This window comes from Zonotrichia albicollis, chromosome 5 (genome assembly GCF_047830755.1).
Source record: "Zonotrichia albicollis isolate bZonAlb1 chromosome 5, bZonAlb1.hap1, whole genome shotgun sequence".
Taxonomy (NCBI): Eukaryota; Metazoa; Chordata; class Aves; order Passeriformes; family Passerellidae; genus Zonotrichia; species Zonotrichia albicollis.
Window position 1 is genome coordinate 19,572,557 of NC_133823.1, and position 22,591 is coordinate 19,595,147.

The window sequence follows — 22,591 nt, forward strand, 5'->3', positions numbered from 1 at the left end:
AATGTGTTATGTCTTTAAGGGCTTTTACTGACTTTAGGAAACAAAATAGCCCAATTGTTGTTGTGTTTTGGTTTTTTTGTTTGTTTTTTTTTTTTTCCTGTTTTACAAGCAGCAAAGATTGTATTTTAATGGTCTGCAAGGTAAAGTCAAAGAGCAGTGATGTGCTCCTATTTTGGAAGTTCTTTCTATTTTTTTCAGTAATCTCTTAATATTAAAGGGTTTTTTCTAGGCCAAACACCACTGGGATTATTGTGCACAATTCATTTTTGTTAGGTAGGCAAACAGAAAACCTCTCTAAAGAAAATCTTTAGAGATGGTGTTCTGCTTTAAAGCTATTTTCCTCAGTGCACACAGGGAGGCAGGAAATGCATGCAATCTCTTCCTCATCATTTGAGATCAAGCACGTACTTCAAAAATTACATATTTGTAAAGGAAACAGGTCTCATGTTACTCCTCGAGTGGCAACAGACCATGCACTCTGCAGATGTTCCTTGGTTCAGTAATTTGAGTTATTTCAGGGGATTACTAACATTACAGGTTGTACCATTAAACTACAGATTTGCTGTACAGCAAAGTCAAGGCTATTGATACAAACAGAAAACAGAATATTTTATAAATTGTGCTTTATCTTGCAAGGTATTGCATGGGGATTTCCACTTAAGGTTCTCCAACATTGTACACTATATGATAACATTCTCAAGTGCTTTTCAACTTTATTCAAATGGAGATTAACATTTTCTATGTTGATCATGTTTCTCTTTGAATATCTTGGGGATAGTATCCATTGAGCCAAACACTTCTGTTTTGGAAGCTTCAGTGGTGTGGTTTAACACGTGTCTTAATAAAGAGTTGCATCAGTACAATTTATGGCATGGAGGACTATGGTACAAGATGAGTTTTCCAAGGTTATAAGCTTTGCAAAGCTTGCACATCAGAAAGTCTGTTCTAGCTTCAGGTTGTAGGTCTGTTTATGAAAAAAGTAACAAAAAAGATGGTAGAAAAAGGAATCAGCTATTGGATTCAAGGAAAAGGAAGGTTGGAAGAGAAATTAGAATAGACCAGGACTGGGTTTTTATGGAGTGTGGGTGTTTTTGTAGGACACACAAAATTTAATCAAATCGGGAATTAGCTGAAGGGGGAAAACACACATCAGAATATAGGTATGAAAAGATGAAGAGGAATCATACAGGGCCCGAAGGAGATGCTGGGACTGGGCAAACAGGAAGATGAAATAGCACATATAAAGAAAATAAGTTTGGACAAACAAATAAAAAGAAAGCCAGAATTCTGTGGTAAATGGGCATGGCAATGTTTGTGTGACTGATTGGTGTCTGGCTGTAGAGAAAGAGTATACTAAGGGCCAGGAAGCAGCAAAGTGAAAGAGATGAGAAAATGAAGCTGAATGCAAAGATCTGAAGGACTGTGAAAGGCTGGGTGTAGACTGTAAATTTTCAAAGGATAAATTATGTAAACCTAAGGGAGACAGATCAAAGTCTGGGGAAATGAGCAGGAGTGCCTGTGTTCACTGGACCCCTTGTACTGAGCAGCAGTAGAAGAACCAGTTCCTGCTTCTCTCCATTTTTCTCTAATTTTCTCTATTATGAAATATGGTTCTTATCTCCTAATACAAGATTACAACTGTTATGCAGTTGTCAATTGTGCCATTGGAGATATTTGAAGGCTGGCTGGCTGTGATCCTGGGTAGCTGTCCCTAGGTGAGCCTCCTTCAGCAGAGGGATTGGATCAGATGCCCTCCAGAGGTCCCTTTAAACCTTAAACAGTCTGTAATCCTGTGAGGTGTCAGACAGCCTGAAGGAGGAGCAGATTCAGGGAACTGACTTGGTTGTTCCGTGTCCTGTGAAATGCCACATGCCCCTTTCTTTCTCTGTCCAGCCCATGCACAGGACTTTCACAAAATTAAAGTGTTAAAACTTTCTTCTCGGGCATTTTCTTCTATTCCTGGAGCTTAAAGGTTGGACTCTGTGATTTTAAATACTTTTTGCAACTGTAATGATTCTATAATATTTTCAGTTTCATAATTCCGTGCTATTTGTTGACTGTTCCCTAAGAACCTGGAAAGCATAACTGGTTTAACAGTCTGATGGCCATAATGCAAGAAAACTATTTGTAAAGACAAAAACATCTGCCACAATTTTCTTTGAAAATTCTCTACCAATTCATTTCCCACGTTATGAATACCTTGAGTTTCACTAATCTTCAAACCACCTTAGAATCCCAAAAATCATACAATGTCTGTATTATCTGTTTAGAAGCATAGTAGCTACCCTGATTTAACATCTCTCCTGAGAATTGTTATTTTTGCCGTTTAGAGAGAGCTGCTAACATTTCTCTCTGCAGTCAGCAATAAGGACCATGTGAAGCAGATGCTAAAAGCATTGTATCTTTGGTAATACAATAAATATGAAAATGAACCTCCACAATTTGATCACGTACCTATTGAGAATTTATGGAGACAAGTGACCTCAATCTCTAGAAGAGCAATAAATATTTACATATTTAAGGGAGTGCTAACCACACCATGAGGGTTGTATTGACGTATAGACAGGATTTGGTTTTGCATGCTCATTTTTATCCAGAAGCCACCAGGCCTTTGGCTGTAGCTTGTTCTGGTTTTGGCACAGCTTCTGTTTTCCTCTGTGTTCTGTGTTGCCCCAGTCCTGAAGCTGTGTCACAGATGCCCACAGGAAGAGAAATACTGGCAACCACTGGTAATTTTCAGAGACCTTTCAGTAACTGTTTGTAAGAGCAATTCAGTGAGGCAAGGCATTTTCTTACAAGCAATTTATTTCTTAATCACTAGGGCTTTAAGTAGGAAAAAGCTAAGTGCTATCATGGGAAAATGCCAAAGTAATATGGACTAGTTCTAGGGAGATGTAGGGACTCATTCTCTGTCTTCTATGGTGATTTTCACACACAGCACAACAACCTTGAGTGGCGACATACAGCAGTAAATAATAAGTTTCAGCAAAGCTGTAGGGTAATACAGCTGCTTGCAGATCATACCTCCATGAAATGAGGGGGCAGAAAAGGTATGATTCTTATTCATACAGACCAACAGCAAGCAAAGCAAAATTTTAGTTCTTTGTTTCTGCATTAGAGCTGTTTTTTCCTCTGCCATGCTCTACTTTCCTACTCCCCTTTCAGCCTGAAGGAACAACTTTTCTCACAAATACTGACTCTGCATGCCTTCAGTCTGGTTGCATAAGTGTCCCATGGGCTTGCAAAATATGTGTTGCTCCTGTGTACTTTCAACTTTGAGTCCTGAGTGTACAAATGAAACTTAATGTGAACTGCCAAGTCCAGTTTCTAGGACCATTGCACTTTTAAGTGTCTAATGGTGTTCAGAAGCCCAGAATAATTTCAGGTATGCTTATTTATATTCCTAAATGCATATAGATGGTGTGTGTGTGTGTGTATAATTCTCAAGAGGCATGAACTGTGCACTTGGAATGTTTTTTAAAAATTGCTTTCTGAGAAAATACGCAGTAACTGATGGTGCTATTGACATAATTCATAAAGGGAATAGTTGATTACCTGTTTTGTAACTGAGTCAATGAATATTCATCGTTCCCTTGGTATGGAGCTGGCATATTTCAGCTAATTAAGTCTTCTGCTTAGTTGGTGCATATGCACACTTTTTATATGATACCAAAGTATGTTTAATTGGGGTTTGGCAGATAATACCAAGGCGAGTTTGCAAACAAACAAACAAAGTAGACTCCACTGCTATTTCCATAAATTGAACGATATCACTTTATGGACACCTGTATAAAAATGTCACCTCATTTCAAGAGGGCCTAAAATTCACACTATTAGGGCAGGTTTCACTTAGAAAATGGCAGGAGAAGTACTTATTTTTAGATAAAATACTTATTTCAGATGTGCATACAAATTTCTGTACAAATTGTTTATAAATGTTGTTGATAATTACATTATCCCCTTTCCTGAACATATTTGAGAATACTATACCATCTTTGAATCAAAATTTTAGTATTTCATTTTTCCTTTAAGAATCTTGGATGCAAGCCAAGGTAAACTAAAGATCAGAACTTGAGCTACTGCCTCAGTTTCTTTCTTAACTTCCTACTGTCTTTTGCTGGGAACACACATGGTGGCTGGCAAGGAGCACAGCCTGTCACAGGCTGCTCATCACCACCTTGTTGAAAACAAGCTGCCTAATAAGATGACCTGAGGCTAGTTTTGGGGGCTGTATCCAAGTATCCTTTCAAAGGCCTCACCAACAGGACATTCAGGTTCATGCCTGGCTCTTGACTGAATGCAGAGCCCAGACACAGCTGAGGTGTGACCCAAGCCAGGAACACAGATCTTTTGTGCTCTGAGAGCCTAGAGGTACCCCAACACGAAATCACAAGAAGATTATACAACTGATGTGCTCTGCTACTCTGCTTCCATGGAACCCTTGCCTGCTCTCACAGTTATCTTTGTCCCTGCCACAGCGGAAGAATTAAAACTTCAGTTCAGTGCCACAATGTTCTCAGGTTAATGGATACATCAATCCAGGCACTCAATTTGAGTTATTCTCTTCTACCTATGAGAATGACATCTTATTCATTTTTAGTCTTAAATTCCATTTCCCTCTTTGGCTAGTCTTTCCTCCATCCTATAATGTTTTCCACCCTAATGGCCTTTTCCCATGCTTTTCCTTGGTATCTACTATTGAACAGAAGACTTACGTGAGTCCACCATCCACTACAGCATCTTTATGTCTAATTGACTCATGACTCTTTTTGGATCCCATCTTTCTCTCTGAACTGTGCTAACACCTTCTGCAATCAAAAGATCTAATTCTGTAGCACAAATGATTTAAAAATTGGTTATGAAACAGCGCTTTTTAATCAAAGTCATTGCTTCAGACCCACTCCTGGATACACAGGGCTGGAGTCCATCTGGAGGAATCATGTTGTTACAGGTTTAAGGGAATAAACTATCTTTGCTCTCTAGCTGGTGGGTAAATGTATCAAAGTATACAAGCTCTAAGGCATCCACAGCAATATTTATATCAGATTAGATGTGTTGCTGAAATAAAGAAATCAAATCAAGCCACTCAGAAAAATTCCCCATGCTCTGCACTAGGTTATTACAGTGGCACTGGAGTTAGACATCACGTTAGGGGGTATGTGGCTCTGAATTCAGGTAAAACTGCTTCCTGCCAAACTCAAGTTTACTTAAGCAGTTATCAGAATCTCATCTAGACCTGTGCCCTAAGGAAGGTGTGGCTTTAATTCTAACCTAAAGTGTGAAGTTCTGACATGTATTGAATTCCACTTATGATCTCAGCCATTAAAGTTTTATTCAACTCAATGAAAATCAATCCTACTCTTCATTTTTTGAAATGACATAATTTCTGTGTATGCTCTCTAATCTGCTCAGAAACGCCATAGCATTTTCCTGTGTATGAAGCTGTAAAACTATATAATCTCTTGTAATCACGGCCAATATGACTTTTGTGTTCTTGATACAATATAGCAAAGAAGGAATAGAAGATAGAACATGATCTCTGTGAAAAGAAAGGTCTAAACTGCACTTTGAATATTTCTTTCATAAAACTACAAACAGGCTGGTTCATGTTCTGCTTCAGTAACTTCTCATACATTTAAAAACTGATGAATCTTTTTGCCTTTTCATATTTGTTTTTTCTGACTGTGAAGCTTTAAAAAATGAAATCTGTAATGAAATTTTCTCTGTAAAGCTAAGAATTTGAAGCTAATTTTATCTTACCTACACAAAGATTTTATCATAAGTATCTAGCTATTATGTTGTAATGGCCAGTCAGATTTAGTACATAACTCTAAATCCATTATAACCTTTAGTAGACTTTGAAATAGCAGTTATGTCAAAAGAATTTGTAAAGTAGCTGTTTTTACAAATGTTAAAGCTATATCAGAGTTGGTTTTTTTTATTGTTAACCTTGCTGCAGGGAGTACAAGTTATTTTGCATTCTAAAGAAGGCACAGCATTGGGTCTAAGTAGGAAATATTTTATTGCCTCCTGGTAGCAATAGGGGACTGCAGCACCTAGGAGAACTTCATAATGGGTTCTTAACTCTTGTTAGCATTTTTCTCCCCTTTCACCTCCGTGCTTGTGAAAAAAAGAAAATTAGTAGAAAAAAAAGCATCTCAGTTTCTGGGGGTAAATCAAGTCACACCATGCCTAGAAGTGCTTAAAGTAGGGATTCAAGATTCAAACTGGTCGCAGGAAAGTTAGTTGTTTTGAAGTGGTCTGCAGGATTTCCCTGGTGTCTACCATGGCAGGGATTACACAAACCAAGGTGACTTCTCAAGACTGTCCTTTCCCTGGAAAAGTAAACACCAAATGTTTAGTTGCTGATGAGGTCCCTGGTGTCGAGATGACCCCAAGGTGTTAGAAAGTCTCTTTTTCCCGTCCCCAAGACCAAAGAAGGAGAAGCCAAGATGTGTCGGTTCTGTTCTTCAAGGTTGTTTACTTACTATTTCTTATCTATGAAATTCTTTCTCCAACCCGCTGAGGTCTGGCTGGCAGGTCAGGTTTATTTACAATAGTTTTCCAATACCTATCACCTATGGTAGACAGTTTGTCTCTACTCTAAACCAATCCAAAAGTGCCACCATCACAGCAGAAGATGGAGGACAAGAATAAGAAGGAGAAAGACAGAACACGCCCAGCTTCCTCCATCTTGCCTCTTGGACCCCTATTCTAAAAGCCCCAAAATTCTACTTTTCCACCCTGTGGTAAATTCACTGTCATTCTGTTCAAGCCCTTGTGGCTTGTAATTCTTGGCACAAAGTTGGTAATTGTTTCCATGGATTAAAATCGAAGGCACAGGTGTCTTTGACTCCGTGCCAAGGTCTCTGAGCCCCCTGCCAGGGTCTCAAGTCCTCCAGGGCAGCCAGAGGAATATCCTGGGTTCTGACAAGTTGCCAGTACTTCTGTATTTCTCTGGGACACCATCTTCTACAAATATGTTTGTACTTACCCCTAACAAGGGCCTGCAGCAAGGGCAGCCCCATTCAGGGGACATGACGGGGGCATGCAGCCAAGGGAATGTAACTCCTCTGCCCAAAAGTGCCTTTGAACCTCACAAGATGGGTTTCTTCTTTCATAGTGCCATCATTTTAATTAGCATAAGCACCGAAATGATCTGATAGCAGTATTGTAATGACCTCAGCTAATGCACTGGTTTTAGCACTGCGTTTTAAATGAGCTAATGAATCTAGATGTGGCATGAAAATATTCCACCAGGCGTTTTATGGTATTTCTGTATAGATTGAACTACAGTTACAGTAATTAAAATGTTCTTGTAAGCCAGTTGCGTTCCAGTCCTCCTACCCCTTACAAGACTATTTGGACTAGTGTTAGCTTTTACCACTGTGATTCTCAAGCAAGTATTTTTATCCAGACAGAGCATGATCCACTTTTTGTCTAGTTTAATCAGTCTCACAGGAGACCCCCTGACCTGCTTGCCCAGAAAAGTGAGAAAATAGAAATTCACTTGATAGTCTTGTGACCTGGAGTCAGAAATCAAACTGTAGTATCTCTCAGGAGCACTAAAATTCACTTTCAAGAAGGCATGTGTTTAGAGGCAGCAGCCTAAGTTCCTATTAGAAGGTGAGACCTGAGACAAGTAACTCATAAATAAAACAAATAAGGCTACTTGTATGCTGCCACTCCAAATTAATTGACTTCAACTGTTGAAGGTATTTAATGGAGTTGCTTAAATTTTGGATTTGAAATTGTGCAGGCTGTTTTTTGTGCACTGGGCATTCTGTTTGCATTAGAGATGATCAGTGAACAGCATGGCCACTTGCAGGTAATTTGCAATATTCTCCTTTGATTTTCACCTCTCCCATTTAGTGGAAAAGACATATGACTTTTTAGCTTGATAATAAAATATTGCTTTTAAGGTAAGCGACGCACATGCAAAGATGCTGCTTTACTGACAGTGTATCCACTTCTGGAATCATTATGTATCTAAAGAGTCATGTACTAGCCAAAGAAAGAATTAGAAATATTTTGTCTAGTTCTCTGTGGAACAGCAAACATCAACCAATAGATCTGATCCAGAACATACTGCAGTGATTTATTTTTTCCTGCAGAATTTAAAAGTGAAATTCCCATCCTCTTGATTTTATGGGGGTAAAGACATTATACTGTTGAAACTAGATAAAGTATTTATGGAGTAAGGCAATAATGTGTATAGGAGTTTCAGAATCTAACTATTTAACACTAAATAATTAAAAATGAGATCATAATGAAATTCCTTTCTGCCTACAGGTGGCTATTTTTTTCCATAACCTTTTTGTTAAATGCTAGGAATAAGATGTAAATAAAACAGGCAAAGGCATTAAGTTGCATAACAACTGCTTTTAACTTTAATGGCATTCCCTGAATCTGAAATAACCACTGTTACTTACAACTTGACCTCTTTGATCTGGCAATAACTTAGCCCCTTAAGCTAGAAGGTAACACAGTCAATTATACCTCAGCACTGTTTCCACAGGAGATTTGTCCTTCCTAATGTAGATTCAGTAAAATTGGTAATGTTTGCCTTATTTTTTCTTTTGCATAAGTAGAGTGGCAAGTGATTCCATTTATGCTTTTTAAATCAAAGATTAAATAAGAATATTCTTCCTGATCCATTGCCTATACTTCTAGGACTTAGTTTCAACTATTCTTCTCTTATTCAAGTTTTACTTATTGCACTCCCATATGTGCAAAATATACATTAAAAAGCTACACAATTAATTCAAATATTGCCTAAAGCAATCCAGAGGTGTGTTGAAAATGTGTGAGAGTGGTGCATTTATATTACAGTTGGTACAGATAAGTGCTTATGATTTCAGTATTACAGCAGATCCGTGCAGCCTGGTGTGCTTATGTGCACTATGACAAGAAATCTTTCAGAAATTCAATCTTTCAATCACTTTTTCTGCCCATCTGGGGCTTTCTTTTTTCTCTCACTTCTTACCAAATTAACCATGAGACATTATTTCTCTAAGTTGCTACCTGTAAAAGAACCCAGAAATCTCCTTCCACCTTCTGTGCTGCAGCTCAGCTTCAGGGAAGTTTCTCAAAGCTGTGTGAGCATCCAGGTAGCTAATTTTTGGTCTTTTCTTTGTTAAAAAGCTGACAAATAGGGCCACCAAGCACCTCCTTTTTCCATACCCTGTTAAATGTCCATGTCTCTTGATGCAGAGTGTCGTACAAGGTAGAAGATGCCCAGTTTGCATCCACCTTCTACTGGGATAAAATGTAGGAGTGGATGAAGATCCTCAAAACCACCCGTGGGAGCTGGGGGCCCTTAGCAACCTTACCCTTACCAAGCATGATCAGATAGTTGCTAAGATATCAAATATGGCTGGATGTGGTGCCTTGCCTGCAGGCAGCTTGGTTCTGCAGATGGGGACAGGGATGCTTCCCTCTGCCAGTCCTCTGTGAAGGACAGATGGAGCCCAGGGAACAGGAAGGGAACCCTCTAGTCATCCTGATCGTCTCCAAGGAGGCAGGATGTGTGTGGGAAGCATGAAGGACTCATTAGAGACAGCAAGGTGGTTCACCGCTGAGAGCAGGAGACAACTGGTGGCAGAAGAGAGTGTTTTTGTGAGTGAAGGGAGAAAACCTCACTGTGGGAGGAATGTACATGAGAGTCCAGGCATGTATGGATTTTGCAGCTTCCTGTTTTAAGTTTGTGGAAGATATTAGGTGTCAAATAGAGATTAAATCAGGGGAAGACCCAACAGGATCTGTAGATCAAGGGGTAAGCAAACCATTTTCAGAAAGCTGCTTCCTTTAGAAAGAGGAAGCAACAGTTAGTCTTCAAATATCAAGACTTGGTGCTTCTAAGAACAATTAACAGCACTCAGTGATTTTGAGCGCTGTTAAGCACTGGCCAGATCCCAGGACTTCAAAATTTAACATGGGGTTTGACACTTTTGAAAGTTGTTTGTTTACAAAAGGAACCTGTATTTTGTCTCTTACTCTTGAAAAAGATAGGCTTCAATGAAATATTGTGACCAGCCATGCTTTAGAAATAAATACGCAGTTCACCTCAGTGTTGACCATTTCTCCAAGGCTGTCTTTGGAGTTATTTCATCTGTGATTAAGATTTCCAATTATATTACAGTTGGAAGGATAAAACACATCAATGAAAGCAGAATAAAACTGCAGGGCAACCTGAGGACAAGAAAGTAGCCAAGCCACAGGGAATGAGAAAGAAATTCACTAATAAAAATATAAACTGTTATGAAATGCCTTTCAGTCCAGCCAAAGCAAAATGCACATTTCTATTGCTTTTAATCTGGAAGGAACTGAGGCACAAGGCACTGAAATGACAAAGTGAAAGGGCAAATGTGGAGAAATGTCCTGTAAACATGGAACACAAAGAGATGTCATTTACCATGGAAAACTGTCAGAAGCTGTTGGAAGGCAATTTTCAGTGGTCAAGTTGTATTTCTTATTTGCTTTCATTTTTGACAGGAAAGAAACTATGCTTTTCTGTATTTCTCTAGGAAGTACAATTCTGGAGGGAAGAACAATAAATTTGGGCTGAATTGGAAATATTTAGCATTTAGTTTGATTTCTGCTTCAGAATGTAGTATAGAAATAGGGTAAATAAAAATGTCATTAAAAAATGAAATTCTTTATTGAGAGAATAATTCAATATGACATTTTGACATTATAATTCCTCCCCTTTTTATTTTTTTCTTCAATAGTATTCACCAAAATTCACACATTTTAGTAAAGTATTTCTAATTTTGTCTGCAGAACTGCATTTTCCAATGGGAAATCGTTCCTTTAAAATTTTTTGTCTTTTTCAATTTCAGTCATGTATCTACACTATCCTTCTGCTTATGCAGAATTGCCCCCTGAAGTATATTTTACCAATGCTTTGTCCAGTCTTGCTATAAATGACTCAGACAATGAGACTCCCACTGAAAGATTACTACACTGCCTAATAGATCTGTCAGAAAGATTTTCCTGAAACTCAGACTATATTTTCCTTGTCTTAATTTGGGATGTCGTGGAGCAGCTCATGAAATGCAAGCATAGTAAATCACTTGAACCAGATGGTATTCATCGGGGGGTTCTGAAAGAAATAAAGTGCGAGAGAGGGAAGATACTGGCAATAAATCATTAAAAATAGCAGCTGTTCCTTTTAAAAGGGAAAATCTAGCCTGTACTTAGAATAAAAATTATTATTCTTTTTTAACTGAATAAAAGATCGGTTTCAAGAATGGCAGCCTGATGAGCTTAATCTCAGCTTCAAGGAAATTTACTAACAATCCAACTACAATCCAAGTATTAGATAATTATAATTTTAGACCAAACTGTGGCATCTCCTACAGGGGTAAATAATGACTCTCTGGCATGAGAGAAATCTTTGGAAGAAAAACAGCCATAATTGTGTAGGAAATTTCATTCTAGAAAAAGATTCATAACTGAATGGCTCTAATATTCTTGAATTTTTTTAAAGAAGTTTCTGGAAAGGAGTGAAGAGGGGTTCATTGGAGGGGGAGTTTGCTGTTACTGAGCTGGATGATGTAAATGAAGGCTCCCAGTGTTAACATCTTGGGAGGCAGCAGGGAAGGAGTTTATCACACCAGGTGTCCAAACCTGCAGTAGTAATGTCTGTCATGATAAGATATTTATTTCACTTTAAAATGCAGTGTGCTCGCATTACAATAGGCAGGGTGAAGGAAATACACCGAGCAAATGGAGCATGAGCAAGCATCACCATTTGTGATGGTCCCTAGGTCTGATGGCAGCCCTTTTTTCTCCTCAGCATCCAAAAGAATCCTTTATCTTAGGCAGTAACCACAGGAAATTCAGTGCATCCTGCTCTACTTTGGATAAATTTTCCATCAGTGGAATTTAATAACAAATAAACCTCTCCCTGTGAAATTTATGTCAATTATCTCATAGGTAACTCAAAATGTGGCACAAGAAGGGCATATTTCTGTTTTCTTAAGAAGCGTGTATTTGTATTAAAAATCAGGAGCAAGACAAATTTGTATTTCCATACTGAGATGGGGAATTACATTTAGCATTATTCAGATCTTATCTCCAATTATGTTCGAAATTTAGCAAGTATTCCTGGGGCTTGAACCACCTGTTGAGAAAATCTCCCTGATTAGTGTTGCCTGAGTAGTGAGTGAGTTATAGGAACAGAATTGTGAACAGAGATAGCAGAAGTGGTCAAAGAAAGAGAAGCACAGAGAGCAAAAAGCTCTTGGGAATCATGTAAAAAGCCAAAGAGTACTGACAGTTTTAAAAGAATTATTCATTCATCTGAATGCTTTGGGCAAGGAAAAGTAAATTATTTATTTTCTGCTGTGTCATTGTGATGCCTACTTGGTTGGTTTAGATTTTTCTCTCAGTAGGTCTCATTCATGGTGGCTCCATAGCTTTGTCCTGCTAGATCCATGTCAGCAGGACCAGGCATCTAAAGCATCTGCAAAACTTCCTTCCTAAAATTCAATTTTTCTCCTCTAGGCATCACACTTTCAGCCCTGACTCTGACTGCTCACATGTCCCATCTGCATTTGCACTAGATCAAGTCTAAATCCTCATAGAAAGAACACTGGAATCCCTGTGTGGAAAGACTGATCTACATTCTACATAACCCAGAAGGATATATCTGAAGGCTTGCTTTATTCCTGTAGAAAGGGCTTGGGGGAAAGGGATTGTTGCAAATGCTGACTCCACTAAAGGTTTTCCTCAAGAAAACCTGGGGGGCTGCCTCCGAGTCAGTACCAGTACTGTTCCTGTAGCACAAATTTTACTTGTGGTTATTTTGACTTCAAAATTTTGTCAGCAGAAAGAGTGGAGAATTCCATCTAAGCATGTGAGGATTGCTACTGAAGCCTTTGGAAAAAAATTTACATTGGCTTAACTAGAAATGTATCCAAAGGTTTTTCTCACTAGAAACTCCTGTGTTGTACAGTAGTACCTTTTGATGTTCAAAATAATAATTAAAAGACAGATTCTTACGATTTCACAATTACTTTGGCACAGCACTGCAGTATTTTAAACCTTCCTGCCCTTCCACAAAGTGTCTGAGCTGCAGTCTCCAGGCAGTGTAGTTGAGATCCTGTCCCTGTATTACCTTGGCTAAGGATTCCTCCACAAAGTAGCAATTTTAGGCAGCTTGCTGAGACACTCTTCCCTTCCCACCACTAGCTGATGACAAAATGCAAATCTCTGTAAGAAACCCAAATTCTGTGCCATTTTGCTCATAAATCTGAGAGTATTTTGCTTGGATTTAGTATTATTAGCACTGAAATCCTTGCGCAAGGGAACTGGACATTATAAAGAAGAGAATGATCCATTTTTGTTATTTTTCAACAAGATGGCTGAATCTTAAGGGCAAACAAAACACCAAAAAAGGAGAAAAATTCCTAAGCAATGACAGTTTCTTTTGCCAAGTGTCACCTGAGACAGGTGTGCTCTGTGGTCTTCCTGCAGCCCTAGTGCTGTGATCATCCCAAATGAGAAATGATGAAAGCTGTTTTTGGAAGACTATGAAACCATTCACTCAAAACCTTTGAGATTTCTCAAAATATATTTGTTTTGCTTTGCATTCGCCTCTTTTTGAGGCTTGCATTTTTACAGAGTAATCACTAAACTGTGAGTGCTACAGAAACCTTTCCTTTGCATTGTTGTAGGAGCTTAGGTTGTAAGAACTGCCTGAGATATTCAGAATTTACTATAAAGCAGCTTTTGTTCTGTCTAGTGATTTTTGGCATGAATTATGCTCTGCTCCTCAGAGATGTTATCAGGAATGTCTACCAACCTATCATAGTGGCAGATATATAACACAATTGGTAATTAGTGTTTTGGGGCATAAAAAGGGTTCTTGCTAGATCCATGGTAGGCCATTGAAGATGATAGACCATTATGCAATTGATTTTCATTTAGAGCTAAATTGTGCATATTAGGTTGTGTCGCTGCCTTAATAATGAGCATAATTTTAATCTACTACTTTGCCAACATATTACTACTGTGATACAAAACCTTGTTGGTTCATGTCTCTTTGAAGATTGCTCCCAGACTTGTCACATTTTTTCCTTCCAGGAAAGGAAGCGTTGCCTTACTCTGGTTGCCTTGGAGTATTGTGGTAGTAAGGTCCCACCTGGGTATGGTTCTTCTCCACTTAGAGCAGGCTTTCAGACCCAGAATTCTCCAGAGTTAAACGTGCAATACACAAATGTGGTGAAGACCTCACCACTTTCAAAGACACAGAAAAAAATCTTTGCTTGGGAAAAAAAATTAGGCTTCCAATACAGGGATTATATCATGTGAAAGGAAAACATTGTGCTTTTTTGCCCTTTTTGTAGATAAAACATTAGTGGATAAAATAGGGGATCATATTCCTCTTTTGAAAAACTTGTGACTTAGAGATTTGAAGAAAAATCAATGTGACATTTGAATACACTTTGAAGTTCTTTCACAGCTTGAAACTTCACAACTTTTGTCTCTCCCTTTTTTTATCAGCCGTATTCATTACATTTCCATATAAAGCAGCCTCCTTGTTAAACACCATCCCTCTCCCTCTTGCTCTTTTCCTCTTGCTCACTCTCTCTTTTCCCATTTTCCCCCCTCCTGGCACTTTGCTCTCCAGGAGTACTGAACACTTTCTCTCAAAGGTAGCAACACACCATTCAATTAAATCTCCGGCCTTTGTAAGGACAGATAATAACTTTGATCGCTGCATTTGTATAATTAAGGGACAGGCCTCTGGTTCAAAGGGGCTCCTCTCCCTCCTTTGAAACAGCGAGAGCGTGATGAGTTTTCCGCGGCACGAGCGCGGTAGGAAAGTCCCCGTCTCCTTTGGTGTGACATCTATCTGTGTCCCCCAGCCTGCTCGTCCCTGTCCCAGGGCCGGCGATTAGGCAGCGCCCCGCTGGCTGCAGATGGAGTGAAGCAGAGCGATAAGGGAAGCTGCCTTTCTGCCCTGCCTCAGATCGGCGCAGGGAGAGCTCCTCTTCACAGGCAGCCCCAGTGTAAGCAGTTTAAACAAGCGTGCAGGAAATATTGGGGTAATTACCAAGCGCAGGGAGGGGGTCTCCGGCTGTCAGCGGCATTGAGAATGGGTTCGAAAGCTCGCTCAGCAGATTAATTGATCCCTTTTCTGCAGCCCATCTTTTGAATAAATCTCGCAGCGGCAGCATATAGCCAAAAGTTGGGAGAGAGTAGCGTGCCGAGGAGAGGCATCCTCACCCAAAGACGTGCCTATTTACTGGTGTCTGCATCAGGCTTTCTTCTCTGCCAGAGCATTAGGAATTTTAGCGATAATTCATGCTTGGTAAATTTGTTTTCTGTAATAAGATCAAGCCCACAAAGGGGGATTGAAAAGCAGCACCGCCTGCGCTTCCTTATCAGCAGTGATGCCAGCTAAGTGCTGGGATTGTGGGAAGCTGCTCCGAGGTGCTCTCGCCTGCTACTTAATTCAGTTCAGTTAGAAAAGAGTTCGCCGCAGTTTTTAATTTTCGGTTTCGCACCAGCGAAGCGGCCGTCAGTTCAGTGGAGCAGTGGTGGCCAGCGAGCCCCCACGGAGAGCGGCCAGGCTCCTCTCCATCCCGGCAGGCCGCTCAAGTGGAACGTCGGCCAAGTGGCAGGTTTGTTGCTGGGGAGACGAGTACCAGCCTCTCGGTTCCGTCTGCCCCTGCCCTCACTCTTCCCAGCTGGTAGAGGAGGGAAGCTGGCAGCGAAAATCTTGATGCTGTACTCACTTCTCACATTTGCCTGGCAGAGGATGCGCCAACAGGAGGGAAATGGTGCGTGGCGCATTTGTAGAGGTGCACGTGTGTCTCCTCTGTAGCTGCATTAGTTCATGAGCAGGTATCCTGTGCCTAAAGCAGAGAAGGATGGGGCAGCAAGGAGAGCTTGCAAGTGGTGCTCTCTGGGGTGGCTAATATTGATTGCTCATTTAAGGAAGATAGAGTAATGTTCTGTGATTTAGATGCTGTGCTGCAGAAAGGATGTCAAAACTCCTTATTAGCACTATCTTAGCATCTTGAGATAGAGCAAGTGCCAAAAATGTCCTGATCTAATTCTGAATACCTATATTTGCACAGAATTATCTAGTACCTTGGCAGCTTCTGTCAGGGCACTGTTCAATTCAGACAACATTTAGTTGGCACACAAATTGATATCATACTAAAATACAGTGAAGAGAGCAATTAAAATCCATTTCTATGATGGTTGTCAGCTTCTTCATACAGGACCTTTCTAGTATTGTAGAAGCTCTCTTTAAAGCCCAAAACGGAAATATTGTTGTGTGTTTTCTCTGTCTCCATTTTTCCTGCCTTCACCAATGTTATTGGTACATCTGAGAGTGTCATATCCCTCACTCACAAAATACCAAGGACCAGACTTTTGCAATTAAATTGCAAACATTTGTGTAAGGGAAATTGTGAGCTGAAATATGTGGGTTTAAGAGACCAAAGAGCCATGACTTGTGGGCAGGCAGATGTCCGATCTGCCACCAACACGTGCACTTCCTTTTGCAGGCACAGGCATCCACTTGGAAAATCTGTAAGAGCTGGTATACTCAGGGTCACAGTACAAGGCCCTGTGTTCCACATAATGCCCTCAGCAACCCTCATTTCTTGTTTCATGTTAAGAAGTTTTCAAATGGAAAATTCCCCACAGTGTAGGCAGATGGAATTAAGAAAATTGCTGGGAGTACTGTGACTATGTGCTTGCACACCTCCATCCTTCTGTCCTATAAAATGGTGAGAAACATGTCTGACTGATTTCACAGGGTCTCTCTCAAGTATTCTTATATGTTTTGATCCACAGATCTTATGTTTCTTCAGCCTTAGATGTCTTGACAAAATAGAAAGAATCACAAATCTCATTTGACACTACGAATTTCTCCTGTGGTTTGCACTACAGTAAAAAACAGAAGGGTCCAGCTTCATCCCATTCAACTGCACTCCCATTTACATCCAGGTTTACCCTTATACCACCTCAGGGACTGGGGTACCTACAGAGCTTGAAATGGCAGATTATGTCCTTTCCTGCCTGTTTTTGGCCATGGTTTGGTTGTTGTTGAGTAGTAAAAGCAGGTATCTGCTCAGGCAAAAGGCCAAGGACCTGTCAGCCACTCCAGCTAGCTCCAAGGGTTGTGACAGTCACAGGATTTCACTTTCCAAGGCTGTCACAGACCAGGAAAACACAAAGTACTCTTAAATACACTTCACCACTAGTCATATAAAGAGATTTTCAACAGGCCAGTGGAGAAAATTCCTTTAGCTGTGCTTTTTTAAAAATCCACTTGTATCATGACCATTTGCATGTAAACCCATTCCTAGACCCCAGGAAAGGGACTGTGGTGTTTCTGTGCTGAGGGTCTGGATGCACCTGTACTGACAATGTCATGGGAGCCATGTTTTGAAAAGAATGGTGTATCTGCAGTTTGCATTCTGTCCTAACATATGTGAAAATAATATTCTACTGCAAGTGTATACAGCACAAAGGAAACCTTTGGTACCTTCTTGAAATTAATCTGTAGCTCCTGAAACGTGCCCATTCTGAGGAGAAGAAACAAGGCTTGAAAGCACTCCAAAGAACCGTGTTGACATCACAGCTGCTGTTTTTAATACCCCACTGTGCAGTGTAGCATCCTGAAAGAGACTAAAAGCCTCTGTCCATCTACTCATGCCAGATCCAAAGCAGGTGGCTGTTAGAGCTGTCTTTTTCCAGTTGCCAGGCTTTCTTTTGAGATCCATCTTAGAGCCAAGAGCAGCCTCCAGTGGGGCTTGCACCAATTATTTACTCTACTTATATGTAGCTAATTAAGTGATAATCCTAAAGAATCAGGATACATGTAAAATTATAATCATTACTCACAAAGCGCAAGCTGAGCAAATTATTTGTTTGTTTCTTTTGTTTATGCCCATATGTGTTAAAACTGACGATTGAAACTTTGTCACTTCACCTTGGAATGTAATTATGCTGTAAAAAGTAGAGCTAAAGATAGAATAAGTTTGGTTGATTGAGGAAAAACCCAGAGTTTTGGTTTCAGGGAAACTGTAGAGCAAAAAATCTGTTGGGTGGACCCAGCTGCAACATCAGAAATACTTTTGAGTGCCCTGTCAATGTTAAATGCTGGAAGGACCACCCCTGGTCACAGGAGAGGTTCAGAGATCAGTGGTACAGCACAGATTTAATGGCTCAGCATCTCTGCAGATGTGTGATGCTTTCCTGATGCTGCTGCTTCTGAGCCCATTTTAGAAATTAAACCAGGAGGATGTGCCCTGCCATGGACTTTTCTCCAAACTATTCTATGGTGAGAAAGGAGTACTGAACTGCGCTCCTGCATGCAAATATGTTTTGTTATGATGTGTCTGCATGGATGGGGTTGGTCTTTGTGTTCAAGCCATTATATTGTCAGACCAGGTTAAATGAAATGAGGTTCCTAGTACTCCTTGAGTAAGCAAAACAAGTATAAAGTGTGCAAGGATACACCTAACTTAGATTCTCAAAGTTTTTTGTATAATCAGCAAGACTGTAAAAGTGTTGCTTTCAAATTTTTGCAAACCTCTGATGCCTCTGTAGTCTCAGGTTCATTCCCAGGGTTAACTAAAGCCTAGTTCAAGATTCTCAACACTGTCAGTAGTGGGATCACCAGCTGGAAGTGGTGCAGAAAGGGCACTTCCAAAGGTGATCATTTGCAAATGCTTGGCGTGGAATTTCCATTTTTACTTCCTTCTCTCTTGTATGTTGTCTTCACTGTCTTGGAAGAAGTATGACTGAGGAAAGATGTCTCATGGGTTTATTGAATCATGTGGGATCCTGTCCTAGATAAACCTTTGGGGATTCTCATGAGATAAACTTTGTCTTCTATCTAACATAGTTGTTGTGTTGAGCCTTTTTGTTTGAATCACTTTCTTGTGTTTGTCTTTAGAATAACCTATGACTGAAGCTGGGAAATTTTGGTTGTATGAGAGTGTTCTTGCAGGAAGACTACCTCCTGCTGTGATACAAATGTGGTGAGCTTTAGTTTTAAATTATGAATTATTGCAATTCCTTTGATTTATATTGAACATTTTAACGTACAAAAATAAGAGGAAATGCTTTATTTCTGTTTGACCTCATGTGATGAATTCTAATGATATGGGTTTGAGTTTTTAAAATAAAAGAACTAAGGCTATTTAATTGCATTGTTTTCCATATTTATTGTCTCTTTTATTTCTAAATAATTTATTAGTTGGAGTTACTCTGTGTGAGAGCAGAAGGCACCCTTTCTGGAGCCAGTGGGAACAACCACCTATGGTTGTTACTGGTTTAGATCAAGTGCTTTAGAAAATAACCAATCCTGTGTGCATGGCAACTCTTTTACAGACATCTCAATAAAAAGTATATAGGAGAATAGAAAAGATGGATGGGTGAACTGAGCAGAACCAAGCCATTCAGTCTTTTTACATGGGATGTTCTGCTCACTGACAGTTGGAGATATACTGTGCAAATGAGTTTGCAGGATTGAGACCTTAGCTAACAAGCTGTGCAGAAAGTAGGGGAAAAGATCAGTCTTCGTTTTGATATAATCAGATGAAAGAAAAATATGAAACTACGTTTTTTTTCAAAATAAAAAGGGAAAAGAAGAAAAGGATAGGGGGAAAATATAGCTGAAGAAAAAACAAAGCAGGATAAATTAATTTAGCAATCAGGAAAAAAACTCACAATTTAGCAAGGAGATGTTTTTTATTTTAACATTAGTTTAAAAAGATTGATGCATATCTTTTGAACCTGAAGTTGGTTCTTTCTTCTGTTATTGTAGTCTCTGTCTCTTGAGTCATGCAATGCAAATCTGTTACTTGAGATTCAATGGCTTGTTTGAAAGGATGCTTTCAGTTCTGTGGTCTCTTTGCAGTGGATCATACAGAACCATTGAGTTTTTGACAGATCCCTGGAACAGAAGGTCTCTTCCTTCAGTGTAAAGGATAGGCCTTTTGCCCTGATTTGTGTTTGAATTCTGCTGCCCATCCGGTTCCTCTCTGCTCTCACCCTTGTCCCTCCTTGGATCATCTCCAGTTTCAATTTGAAATCTCTGTGACAGCTATTTCAGGTAAGTACTGCCTTCCAGTGCACTGCTGGCTCAGTGCAGAAAAAAACACAGGGGAAAGAAAAAAAGAGAAGGGCAAGGCTGTTTGAAAAGAGTTTTATCATTATTTTTACCTGCAGTTGCCTTAAGGATTATTTGTAACAGTAATACATATAACATTTTTAGGACATGTTAAGTCATCAGCAGTGTCTTTAAATTTTATCACACAGCTTAATGTGGAAACCTTGCACATGTGTTTTACATGCTTGTAAACTGCAAACCACCTTGCTGCAAAACAGAGGGATATGGGTAGACAACCATCCCATCAAAATATGACAAAGCGCAACTAGTGAAGTCCCAGGTCCTTGCTGGATACCTTTTTACCCTCAGAGGAGTCTCACGGAGTTGTTTCACAAGGGTGGAATCAGAGACATGACAGAACATCCCATTTCTTCAGCATTTAAATTTAAGCAGTCCTTTTGTCTCGGCTGAAGACCTCTTAATTGAAATACTTTAAGATTTGAAATCTGAAGATTTTCAGAAGCTGATTTTTTTGGGGTTTTTTGCCTGTCTCACAGGCACTGAGTTCATTTCTACTTGGTTTAAATAGCTAAAATAATGAGTGAATGCTGTTTAGGGATGGGGGGAAGCAATGGGCTCAGCCACAGTAAGATCTCCAAGTTATTCTCAAATCTGGCCTTGTATTTGATCTCTGTGAGGTTGGACATTTCAGTTTGCATCATTTTGCCATATCTCACACAAAATGATCCAAAACAAGTCAAAACAAATCAACTTCCTTTTATGTGCAGCACTAAACCCTAAAGATGCATCATCCCAGACACGTCAAGTAACATCCCTCTGCTGTATAAAATCTACCTCCTAGCAAAGGCTGTGATGAGAGGGCTCTGCAGTCCCCACACCTCTGCTTTTCTCTTTAGCAGAACCAGCCATCCCACACTGTCTGCAGTGGGCCAAATAGTGCAGGGATCAAGCTTGAAAAGTGTGCAGCTATGGCCTAGAAATTATCTGGGTGAACACTAGCAATCTATCTCCTCATGTGAAAGTAAGATAATGATAATTAGACTGAGCAGTGCATCCTTTCCACTCCACCAGCACCACCAAGTACTTAAATCAGCTGGGATCCTGATGTGCTGCTAAAGAGCTTAGTCTGCCCAGTTTATGCTTTTTATTCATAACTTGCACCTTTATGCAGAGGTGATAATTTCCTAATAAATAGCAAATTCAAGCACATTATACCTGTCAGAGAGTTGCAAATACCTAGAGACGCTATTACACAAAAATGATTGTGTATTCTCTATTTTGGGAAAAAAATCAGTGTGTGTGAGATTAATGAGGTTATGAGCAAGTGAGCAGAATAAACCAGTAAAATGTAATTAAGCCATTTAGCACTCCATAAAAACAGGAACACATAAAATAGTAATGTGAACCACAGGGTGCACTTACTTACCAGCCCCAGTATGTCAGTCGGACTTAAAGGGGCTCTCTCTTTTTTTTTTTTTTCCACTTTCAAGGCAAAAAAAAAAAAAACAGTTCAAATCACTTTGAGCTTTTAAAGCTGTCTATCTATGTGCCATCCACATTGTATGTTATGCTCTTTCTCCCTACCTGTTTTCCTCCCTTAATGTCTTCAGCAGGAGGATTTTTTTTTAAGAAATCACTTGATATCTTTTTCCTTTCCAGCTGCAGACACTCCCACTTCTTTAGGATTTGTCACCATATTCTCCTGTATGTACTAGAAGGTGTAAACTCATCAGGATGCAGACACACCAACCAAAATTGCTAGTGTGTGACATACTTTGGTTTTTTTTTTGCTTCTGTGTAAGTCACTTCTCACTGCCTGGACAGCCGAGCCCTAGGAAGCACTGGACTGCATCTGGGGAGACAGTGAGAAGGAGTTAATGTGGAGTTAATTTTAGGACTGAAATAGACCTCAGCAGATACAGTTCAACGAAGATATTTCATTGCAGAGAACAGACATTTCAAATAGTTGTTGTCTCTCAAAGGTGGTAAAAGTAGATTTTCATTATGCATAAAGCCATTCTAAATGCCACTATGCAGGAGGAAAAGGATCAAAGGGAGAGAGCTAACATGCTTGCAGGGTGTATTAGATTCACTCTAGTGGCTGGTCTTCCAGAATTTAATAAATTACTATTGCCAGGAGCTAACACAAATATAGTCCCTCATCTAGCTGGAGTAGTAGATGTTCAGATCATGCCGACGATACCTGTGGGGAATTACAGTAAGGCATGGGAAGACAAGAGGCAGGAGGGGAGGAACCAGTGTGTTAGCCAAGAACTGCATCCAGAAAGAGAACTTCTGGAAGAGACACAGGATATGATGTGCCAGCAGTGGCTTGATGTGTCAGATCACTGGATTGTGTCCTACAGAATCCTGGATGTAGTGATGGCCTGAGGATTTACATGCTTTGGGATAACAGCGAGCTAAAGAAGTGACCTTCAGTAAACCCAGAGAAATTCTTTGGCAGGTTCTCATAGGGAGGAG

The 22,591-nt window shown here is 39.8% G+C and overlaps 1 long non-coding RNA gene across 2 annotated transcripts in view; it reads left to right on the plus strand.

The window, feature by feature from the left end:
* LOC113458959 (uncharacterized) overlaps positions 1-22,591 on the plus strand; it is a 203,235-nt gene that overhangs the window by 132,912 nt on the left and 47,732 nt on the right. The window contains exons 1-3 of one of the 2 annotated variants that reach the window (XR_012580386.1): positions 3,296-3,385; positions 18,932-19,016; positions 19,898-20,092. This is a non-coding gene — a long non-coding RNA (uncharacterized LOC113458959). Of the gene's footprint in view, positions 1-3,295; positions 3,386-18,931; positions 19,017-19,897; positions 20,093-22,591 lie in introns of those variants that run through there. The other variant, XR_012580385.1, reaches the window with a different exon arrangement.